Raw genomic sequence first — 12,756 nt, 5'->3', positions numbered from 1 at the left:
AAATCATGTCAATCACTCCCACACCCTAAAAATATTAGAATACAATTACGGGGAGGGATAAAATAGTCAAATCATATAAAATCACAAATTTCACATATTTCATCAAATTTTTAGGTCGTTACATCATCCACCACTAAAAATCTAGTTCGTCCTCAAACTAAGGCAAGGAAATACCTGAATCGATGAAAAGTTGGGGATAAGAACTACGCATATCAGACTCAACCTCCCAAGTAGCCTCATCTACAGGTCGATGTTGCCACTGGACCTAAACTACAAGGATCACTCTAGAGCGCAACTGCCTAACATCCCTAGCCAAAATGAAAACCGGCTCCTCAACAAAGGACAACCGCTCATCTAATTGAACCGACTCCCAATGAATGACATGGGACTCTTCTAGAATATAATGACGAAGCATAGAAACATGAAAAATTAGAGAACAGCTGATAGATCAAGGGGCAAAGCCAACTCATAATCCACATCACCAACAGTTCGAAGAATCTCAAATGGACCAATATACCTGGGGCTAAGCTTGCCCCTCTTCCCGAACCTCATCACACCCTTCATGGGTAAAACTCAAAGAAAACACTATCACCAGCATCAAATCTCAAGGCACGAAGTCTACAATCATCATATCACTTCTGCCTGCTCTGAGCTGCTCTAAGTCTATCCTGAATAACTCGGACTCTATCCAAAAACTCACAAAGCAAGTACGCACTTCGAGGTCTTACCTCTGAAACATCAAACCAATCTACTAGGGAGTGACAACGCCTACATACAATGCCTCAAAAGGAGCCATATCAATATTGGAATGATAGCTATTACTATATGCAAACTCTGCTAACTCCAAATGTCGCTCCCACTAGCCACCAAAATTCATCGCACATACATGAAGCATATCCTCCAAAACCTAGATAGTCCACTCTGACTGGCATCAATCTGGGCGTGAAACGCTGTGCTAAGATCAACCCAAGTACCCAACTCATCCTGAAACGTCTTTCAAAAGTGAGATATGAACACAAAACCTCGATCTAAAATAATGGACACTGACGCACCATGCAGACGCATAATCTCATGAATAAAGATATGGTCTAACCTTCCAGCATTGAATGAGATCTGAACCGAAATAAAATGAGCTGACTTGGTCAATCAATCCACAATGACCTAAACACTGTTAGAACCATGAGATGTACGAGACAAACCAGTCACAAAGTCCATGGTGATGCGTTCTTACTTCTACTCAGGAACGGGTAACCTCTGAAGCAAACCACCAGGTCTCATATGCTCGACCTTCACTTGCTAACAACATAGGCAACGAGCCATAAAATCCGCTATATCTCGCCTCATACCACGCCACCAGTAGTGTTGCCTCAAATCATGATACCTTTTAGTCACACCTGGATGGATAAAATATCTGGGATAATGGGCCTCCTCCAAGATCAACCTAATCCGATCGCCACTCTTGACACATAAACTCAGCCCCCAATCCTCAAAACTCCATCTGAATCAAGTGAGGCTTCCTTAACCTCCCTACTAAACATCTTATCTGGAATCAACCTCAATCCAACATCGTCAAATTGATGACCTCGAATCTACTCCATCAAAGAAGATCTAACCTCCACAAATGATAAAACACACTCAAGTGTCGAAATATCAAGTCTAGCCATCTGGTTAGCTAAAAACTGAATATCTATGGCTAAAAGCCTCTCCTGGGTCAAAAGAAGCACCAAGCTACCCATGCTAGTCTACTTTCGGCTCAAGTCATCCGCAACCATATTAGCCTTACCCTGATGGTAGAGAATAGTCAAGTCATAATCCTTAAGCAACTCAAACTGATGGTGCTGCCCCATATGAAGATCTCTCTGGTAAAAAAGTACTAAAGGCTATGATGATCTGAAAAGACCTCACAACGAACTCCATACAAGTAGTGCCTCTACAACTTCAAGGTAAACATAACTGCTCACATCTCTAAATCATGGGTAGGATAATTCCTCTCATGAGGCTCCAATCTTGATGAGACGCATACACAATTACGTTGCCCTCCTGCATCAACACAACACGTAACCCAACACCTAAAGCATCACAAAAGACAATAAAGCCCACGCCCACCTTGGGCAAAGACAATATAGGAGCTGAAGTCAATAAATCCTTGAGCTTTTGAAAGCTCGCCTCACAACATCATACCACTGGAAGAAATTCTTCTTCTGAGTCAACTTGGTCGACGGAGCTGCAATGGAAGGGAAATCCTCAACAAAACACTAATAATACTTGACCAAGCTAATAAAACTCTGAATCTCAGTGGGCGAAGTAGGTCTAGCCCAATCACGAACCGTTGCAACCTTAGCTGGATAAACCATAATACCTTCCTTAGTCATCACATGATCCAAGAAAGAAACTGACTCTAACCAAAACTCGGACTTAGAGAACTTAGCGTACAACTTCTCATTATTCAATCTCTAAAGCACAATCCGCAAATGCTCCTTATGCTCAACCTCACTTTTGGAATAAACCAAGATATCATCTATAAATACCATAACAAATAAGTCAAGATATGGTCGAAACACCCGGTTCATCAACTCCATGAAGGCGGCAGGGGAATTGATCAACCCAAAAGATGTAACCAAGAACTCATAATGACCATATCGAGTCTAAAAATTTGTTTTCAGAATATCCAAAGCTCTATTCCTCAACTAGTTATAATCGAACCTCAAATCAATCTTTGAAAACACCGTCGCACCCTGAAGCTGATCAAACAAATCATCGATGTGAGGAAGAGGATACTTATTCTTAACCATCACCTTATTCAACTGTCGATAATCGATGCATATCCGTATAGACCCATCCTTTCTCTTCACAAATAAGATAGATGCACCCCAATGTGAAATACTAGGTTGAATAAATATCTTATATAACAACTCCTGCTACTGATCCTTCAGTTCCTTCAGCTCTGTTGGGGCCATCCTATAAGGAGGAATAAAAATGGGTTTGGTTCCCGACTCAACATCAATAATAAAATCAATATCTCGATCCAAAGGCATACTAGGCAAGTCCATAGGGAACACATCTATAAACTCACGGACGACACAGACAAAATCCAAGAAAAGAGACAAAATAACACTGGTGTCATGAATATGGTCCAAGTAATATAAACATTCTCTCTCAACTAATTACGAGCCTGAACATAAGATATAATCCTCTTAGGACCCGAATGAAGTGTACCCTTCCAAGGTATCCTTGGCACACCCAACGAAGCTAAAGACATAGTCTTGGCATAACAATTTAGGACAACATAAAAAGGAACCAACCAATTCATACCCAAAATAGTATCAAAATCGACTATGTCTAATATAAGCAAGTCTATCAAAGTCTCACGCCCGATAAAAGTCATAACACAAGATCGATGCATCCGATCCGCCACTAAAGAATTAGCTATCAGGGTAGATACACGAATAGGCATGGAAAAAAGCTCAGTAACAGAATCAAAACCCAAAGCAAAATACACAGATGCAAGGAGAAAGTTGATCCAGGATCAAATAATACAGATGCAGGTTTGAAATAAATAGGGATGATACCTGTAATCAAAATATCAGAAGCCTTTGCCTCAGGTCTAGCTGGTATAGCATAACACTATCCACAACTATCAACTGGCTGAGTAGCCCCACAACCACCAATACGGGCTCTACCATCTTTACCTCTTGCACCTTTGGTAGAACCTATATCCCTCACAGATAAAATAGGAGTAGCTCTAAACACTCGGCGAGGACAGTCGTTGGCTACATGGCCAGTCTCATCACATATATAGCATACTCTAAACTTTCCCTGACGTCTACCCTGCACTACTGAACTAGAAGACCCACGAGAACCTCTAAAATCTCTACCTCGTGGAGTCTGACCTCTGAACTTACCAAAATGACGTACCCTCTTGGCACCTCCCTGATATATCCAAGGAATATCCTCTGTTACCTTAACATAATCCATAATACTCTGAAAAGAACCCTCAAACACAACCATCTGAGATGTAGCCAACTGAAGAGAGATAACCAAACCCTTCACAAACTTTTGAATCTTCTCAAACTCGATGGAAATGCTATTATAGAAATATCTGGACAGGGCATGGAAGCATATCTTATACTCAACAACTGTCATGGAGCCTTTCTCCAAATGATCAAACTCATTCCACATACGATCTCTCAAACTAAAATGCATAAATCTCTCCAGAAAGGCATTAACAAACTGATTCCATGAAAACTCGGGAGCATCAACAAGCCTACAATCGATAAATGATACTCACTAATTTCTCACAGCATCTCTCAATTGATATATAGTATAAGCTACACCATCCGCACAGAAAAAGTAAAACACAACTCAGAACACAAGATATGAAAGAATTCGCACAATAAGGAATATAATGGGGGAGGCTTCCTAAAGACATCCTATAGCCTCTCGAAGATAGATACAGACGTCTACGTACCAATCTGCAAGACTCTATTAGACATCTCGTTCTTACACTATTGAGACCAATGAAACTTGGCTGCTCTGATATCAATTTGTCACAACCCAAAAACTAGGGTCATGATGGCACTTGTCACAACGTACCTTGACAAGTAAGCCTATCACCCAAACTGATACGAAATAAGAAAAAGATAGAAATATCCCAAGGTAATACTTCTAGAACGAAGCCGAACCATATAAATAATCATAACAGTGCTGAAAGAACTTATCCAAAATACCAATCATGCCCAAAATCAGGTGACATGTAAGAACTACTAATACAATTCAAGAGTCAAATGCATCCGAAAAATAACCACAAATGAATAATATTTGTCTCTGAATACTAATAAAGAAATAAATACTGCAGAAAGATAGAGGTGAACTTCGGATGCATGAATGTCTAACCGCTACCTTGGAAGCTCCAACAATTGCCCGAGTCAAGAAAATTAAGGCACACTCGAGCAAGGACCTGCACCGAAAGGGTGTAGTAGGCACGAGTACGGTCCACTTGTACTCAGTAGGTATTATAGGCCAACCAAAAAAAGTAGTAAATAAAGCATACAAAATATACACTAAGGGCACGTCACCTGCAATCAGAAAATATCCCACAACGGTGGCCCACACCACTTGCACTAACAGTTTTAATATATCTTAAATATATTACAACAACACACCAAGATATAGAACATAAGTATACATTATGTCATATATAAATAAAATAAGAGTGTAACACCCCGTATTCAAGTACATGTATTGGCGCATTCAAGTACGTGTATTGGTCTTATTTATATGGAATTAATTTTATTTTATTTTATTTATACCGGAATTTGCCCGTCGATGGTTCCATACGAAAGTTATTGAATAAGCTTTCCAACGATATAAAGATTTCCAAAAATGAATAGGTTTCGGATATAATCGAGCACGTTCAAAACCATAAAACGGTGGTTGGGATATTTGGGAATAGTAAATGTGCAGGAAAATTTCCTGCACACAAACTACTGAGGCCAGTTAATTTTTTGGGTCAACTTCGAACGATCATAACTCCCTTAATATAATGAAATGGGAGAGCTGCGATCTATGAAAAGAAATATCTTTGAGTCTTCTTTCCAATGCAATTAGTTTCATCCAAATCCAACGTCTGAGTAAGGATTTATACTCGTTTTACTTCAGCCTCTCAAAACAAATTTTTAGGGTCAACTTCAAATGACCGTAACTCCTTGTACAGGAATAACTGGGTGGCCTAATTTATATGAAATGAAATCCCTTTGAATTATCTTTCCAACGATACCAATTTCACCCAAATCCGATATCGGAGCAAAGAGTTATGGTCGATCTACTTTAGCTTATCAAAACAGTCCACCAAAGAACAGATTTGACATTATTTAAATTTTAAAGGCATTTTGGTCATTCCCTATTATATTATGGACTAGAATTTGTGTATATATACATGTATATAAGTTCAAAAACTCATTTTCATCATCAATCATTGAGAAAGAACAAACCCTAGCCAAATTTAACCTTTAAATTACTTTTGATTCAACTGTAGAAATTCCAAAGTAATCCGATAACTGCGTTTGTCATCTCGAGAGCTTCAAACGGCACCTATTATTTATGCAAACAGGATTGCATAATCAAGAGGTGAATTCTAAGGTATGAATATTGTTTTCCTTTGTTCTCTTCCATACATATATGTGTGATAGAGAATTATATGTATTGGTTGTTATTGAAAGGTGATGAAAAAAGGGTTATGGACTATTTTGCATGGTTTGGTTGTATTGAATTGTGGAAGGTGGATATGGTAATTGAGTTATGGAAGGTGGATATGGTGATATACTATTGAATTGATGATTATTTATGTCTATGGATCAATTTGGTTTAATGGATTGGTTGGAAGGATAAATGAATCCAAATTTGATATTGGAGGATGTTGTATGAATATGCATGACATGTGAATGTAATTGGAGTATAAGAGGGTTAAAGTGACACCCTTTATGGTGTAATTAAGGCTTACTACTTAACCACTAGTTTGGTGAATTCAAATAATTGAATTGTGACATTTGGTCGCTAATACTAGATTGCTATATATGTTCATTGTAGATAAGTAATCCGAAAAGACGAGAAGTCCATTTGGGACTAGTATTGAAGGTTGACAGTCAGGTATATAAAGCATACTCTATACCATATCTTTGGCATGAAAGTGAACAATTGTTCTATTAAGAAAGTTTCCAAAGTTATTCAGTAACATGTGATCCATAATGATTTTGTATGATGTCCTACGTTACCAATGAACTTGTTTCCACCCTACAAGATGTCAAGACATTCCAATACTTACTTGTTTTCCAAATCTTACATGTTTATTCCACTAATAAATGTCATAAGGTATCCGATTACTCAAACAAGATCCATGTGCTATTAATAACTCCAAAATGTTTCATTGATATACCAATAAGTTCCTACTTCATTGTTATGGCATTGATGACTCCAAAACACTTTATTGATGTGCCAATGAGTTCTTACTTCATTGTTATTGCATTGATGGTCTATTTATATGTCTCTTATTGATGTATCATTGTTTCAAAGTATCAAAAATGCGGTGGCGACCGAAATAACAATCTCAAAGATTAATTGAACTAAGTGATGGAAGTTCTCTCTTATTGGGTGGTATCCCAGGGGCATAAGCCTATCATGGGTCGATCCCTATTTATGTGTTTATGGGTGGTATCCCAGGGGCATAATCCTATCATGGGTCGATCCTAGTTGATATGTACTGGAGGCAGCCTAATAGTCACAGTACAGTACAGTAATGATTACAAAGATGATAAGAACGAAGGTAAAGTGATTGAATAAATACAATGTACAGGTTGTCACAAGTTCTAGTAAGTGTGGTCCACTCCTATTACGATTTATTCATTTGTTTCTGATTTCTATTGAGCTCCTATATCATATGTGATTATCTACAGCTTTACATACTCAGTACATATTTCGTACTGACGTCCCCCACGGGGACCTGCATTTCATGCTGCAGGCACAGGCACCTTAGCTCATACACCGCACAAGTAGAAGACAGGATATCCAGCTGCTTTTGGTGAGCTCCAGTTTGCTTCGGGGCTTTCCGTGTCATATCCAGTCACTTTTGGTATTGTATAGAAGTTAGTTATATGGCGGTGTGTGTCCCGACCTTAGTTAAACTCTGTGTATTATCTAGAGGCTTTGTAGACCTAATGTTCAGTAAAGGTGGTGTTTTGTTAATAGACGTGATGGCTCCAACGGCCAAGTATTGTATATACATATATATGTGTGCTCGAGCTTATACAGGTGATTATTTTCTTTTATATGTGACATGATGCTATCCGAATTTCGGGTTGTCATAGAGGTATGCATGGGAAGTATAAGGTTATGAGCTGGTTTTCCCGGGCCTCCTCGGTTACGGGTGCCAGTCCTCCCCAATAGGATTTGAGGCGTGACAAAGAGAGAACATGTAGATACAAGATCATCAAATACAAGCAAAGGAAGGTAAGACAAATACATAGATGACAAGTCAATAAGACAATACAACACAACATAAACACAATAAAGAAAGTGCAATGTATATTATGATGATGATGCACGAGGTCTTCACACAACCTTCGGGATCATCGCACAATCCCCGTATACACCTACGGAGGCAAGCCTCCTAACGCAGGACCCATGGGGGGTTCGTCAACCCTTATACAATCCACATATCTTATATCTCCTTTCTGGCACATTCCTCGAAAAGGGTTTTATAAGGTGTTATAATATCTTTTAAAAAGGTGTTGCCAGTGTTTGTCAGATGTTGCCACGGTGGTACCAATGTTTCATAAATAAGTATGATATGAAGATGTAATGCTCACAACCAATCACAATGAGTATTTCCACAAACAACCACATGATATATTTCCATAACCAACCACAATGATACTTTTCCACAACCACATGAGTCAATATTCACTCATTATTTTCATATCATCCATGAATTTTCACATATCTTATTTGTCAATAAAGTATGAATATAATCACAATACATCAATGGTGCCACATTAAGCATTTTAACAACATAGTACAATTATTCATATGTATTCAAGGCTATCAATATCATATAGGACCCCACACGGTCACATATATCACATAATATCTCAGTTTCGATAATTACATCACATATAAGCCCCCACACGAGCACAACACATAGATAGACATTTTTCATGATTAGTTCTCACCCTTAGCATGCATTTTATACCATCATTTACTACTCATCCTATTCTGAAAGAGTTAAGCCATAACCTACCTCGAAAGCCGAAATCGATCTGTTACACTTGAATCCGCGATCTTACTTTTCACGAACAATCCTGAACTCTACTAAAAACATCAAATATGGAATCTACGCTTCAATACAAAACCAACGACACTCATATTGACTACTTTTGGTTCGGGGTTAAAACAAACCCCCAAAATAGATTTTACATAAAGATGGGCAAAATTGGAACTTTATTTTAAAAACATGCTCCCAATATTTTTAGAAACCTACACCTGAAAAACTAAGTTAAATCGAGTCAAAAATGGAGTTCAAATCAAAGAAAAATCATTTTTGAGCTTTACTGGGTAAAATCTTTGAAATCCGGGTTAAAATAAAAAATCGGAGTTGTTTTGAAGGTTAAATTGATGAAAAACTAGTAATTATAAGATAAAAATATTATTCAAGTGAAAGGAGTGAAATTTGGGTTTAAAATCATGCTCTAAGATTTTTGGGGTTTTGAAAAATTAATCAAGAAATTACTAAGAAAAAGATGAATTCTTACCTTTAATCAGTAATAAAACCAAGAAAAAGGTGTTAATCTAGCTTCCTAAGCTCTCACAAACTTTACTTTTAAGCTCTCATACTATTTTAGGGTTTAACTCTCAAGAGCCAAGATAAAAATGAGCAAAATGGGCCAAAAGGGTGAAAAATCTGTTATTTATTTCAGATTTTCTGCATAGTGCAGATTTTTTTCCTTTAAGTCGAAATGGAATTCGACGAGGTATCCGGGATTCGTTCGGAGTCCGATTTATGCAAACACACTAAATTCAACATTTCGAACGCGATAGAGATATCAGATTTTCAAGAAAACATCATTTTCATAAAGTTGACCCCCGAAATCTAAAATTATAATTTTCCAAATCGACAGTCGAAATGAGATTTAAAAGCCGTAAAATTATACCAAATATGCTAACACCCTAAAATCAACATTTCAAATCTGTTGGCGAAGTCAGATTTTTCATCCGAGGTCGTTTTGATCAAATGTGGGTCCCACACCCATATTTTTAATTTTCCAACTTTCCGATCAATAGGTCGAAATGAGCTCGGGTGCACCGAAACCTGAACCAAAGATCTACCCAGCCTAAAATTGATATTTAGAGCTGCTGGCGCAGTTCGTTCGGCTATCCGTCGCATGGATCAAAAGATATCTACATAAGTTCAAAATAAGGCTCTTAAAGCCATCAAAAACCACAAATAAATGATACCAAAATGCATAAAAAATTATGTCAATCACTCTCACACCCTAGAAATATCATATTGCAATTATGGGGAGGGATAAAACAGTCAACTCACATAAAATCACAAATTTCATCAAATTTTAGGTCATTACACTTACGATTGAAGCAGCTGAAGAAGATATCATAAAACATCAAGAGTTAATTTATTATTTTATTTCAATTTTACCTTTTTATTAAATATAATTATTTTTTTAATACTTAAATGACTTATACTAATTAATTAAGAATGATATAGTAAAATTACGATTGAAGCAGCTGAAGCAGGCATGTTGAAGATGTGCTTGCTTATTTTCCTTTATTTGTATACTAGATATCGAAGGCTCGTGCTAGCACGGGCCCAATATATGTTATTTTTTAGTCTCAATTTATATGATACAAATAAAATTTTGATAATTAATTATATTTTAAATATTTTTTAGATATTTTAAGTTGTTAGCTATTGTAATTTATAATAGTTTTTTGACATTATAATTTACTATTTTTAGTCGCTAGCCATTATAATTTATAATACTCTCCTTGTCCAAAGTTTTGTAGCATTGATACTCTATTATGTTTTTAGAATAATTTAAGTTTGTAATTACTGAAATTTATATTACTTTTTCTTCTATTTCAATTTAAGTGACACTGATATAATTTCGAGATTCAATCAAATATCACGATTGAAGTCGCGAAGTAGACATGTCTTAAATAACTCATAATAACTTATTAGAAGTGATACAATAAAATAACTATAAAAAATAGTTGTGAAAAAAAATTTAAGTGGACCTCATATAAGATGTCAAGCTAATTTAAAACATCAATAGTTAATTTATCTTTTTTTGTTTAATTTATTTTTTTTAAATATTTTTTTTTAATATTTAGATGACTCATAATAATTAATTAGGAATAAAATAGTAAAATTATGGTTGAAACAACTAAAGCAAACATGTTATAAATATCTATTTTACTTTCTTTTATCAAATGTTATTAATTTTTTAATACATAAATAACATATAATAATCAATTAGGAAATAACTTATTAGATGTGGTATAACAAAATTGATATAAAAAATAATTGTGAAAAAAATTTAGACAAACCTTATATAAGATGTCAAGTTAATTTAAAACTTCAATAGTTTGTTTATCATTTTTTATTTATTTTATCTTTTTTATTAAATATTTTTTTTAATACTTAAATGACTTATACTAATTAGTTAGGGATGAAATAATAAAATTATCGTTGAAGCAACTAAAGCAGACATGTCATAAATATCTATTTTATTTTTTTGTTAAATATTATTAATTTTTAATACTTAAATGACATATAATAATTAATTAGGGGTGATATAGTAAAATCATGAATTAATACTTAAATGACTTATGGTAATTAATTAGGAATGAAATAGTAAAATTATAGTTGAAGCAGATGAAGCAGACATGTCATAAATATCTATTTTATATTTTTGTTAAATATTATTAATTTTTTAATATATAAATGATATATAATAATTAATTAGGGGTGATATGATAAAATCACAGAGGAAGCAGGCATGACGACTACCTCCTGCTTTCCTTAACGCTTCTATATATTAGAATATATATTAGTAAAGTAATATCATACTACTATTTTATAATTGTGACTAATTCTATCATTTAAAAGTTTTATTTGTTTGGTTGATAAATTCTAAGTTAGATATATAATATTATATTTAGATTGATGAAATTTGAGTAACGATATTTTAAGTTGTTAAAACTTTTGTGTATTGATAGTCGATTATATTTTTTTAATAATTTAAGTTCTTAATTATTGTGATTTATAATATTTTTTGTCTACTCTACTAATTAGAAGTGACATAGTAAAATTATTGTAAAAATCCCTTGTGAATTTTTTTTAAGTGGCTGACGTCATGTTAATTTAAAACATCAAAATTAATTTATCATTTTACGTCTATTTTACCTTTTTTTTATTGAATATTATTAATTTTATAATACTTAAATGATTTATAATAATTAAATATGGGTAATTTAGTAATTTAACGATTTAAGTAGTTGAAACAGTCATGTCTTAAATATCTATTTTCATTTTTTATTAAATATTATTAATTTTTTAATAGGTAAATGACTTATAATAATTATTTAGGGGTAATATAGTAAAATCACGATTGAAACAGCTGAGCCAGGCATGTCAAATATGAGCAGGCTACTTCAGCTGCTTATTGTGACTTCCTACATAGGATACTAATAATATAATTTTTAATGCTTAAATAACCATGATAAGTAATTAGGGATGATATAGTAAAATCACAATTGAAGTCGCGAAGCAGACATATATTAAAAATAATATGGCATAATAACTATAAAAAATTATTTGTGAAAATAACCTAAGTGAGCCTCATATAAAATGTCAAGCTAATTTAAAACATCAAGAGTTAATTTATTATTTTATGTCTATTTTATATTTTTTTATTAAATATTATTAATTTTTTTATACTTAGATGACTTATATTAATTAATTAGGGGTGATACGATAAAATTATGGTTGAAGCAGCTAAATCAGACATGTCAGAAATATTTATTTTACTTATTTGTATTAAATATTATTAATTTTCTAATGCGTAAATAACTTATAATAATTAATTAGGGGTAATATAGTAAAAACACAGGTGTAGCAGCTGAAGCAGGCATGTCGACATGCTGCCTGCTTCAGCTGCTAAACTGCCTCTTATAATATAAGAGAAA

This window comes from Capsicum annuum, chromosome 10 (genome assembly GCF_002878395.1).
Source record: "Capsicum annuum cultivar UCD-10X-F1 chromosome 10, UCD10Xv1.1, whole genome shotgun sequence".
Lineage (NCBI taxonomy): Eukaryota > Viridiplantae > Streptophyta > Magnoliopsida > Solanales > Solanaceae > Capsicum > Capsicum annuum.
This window is presented reverse-complemented; position numbering follows the sequence as displayed.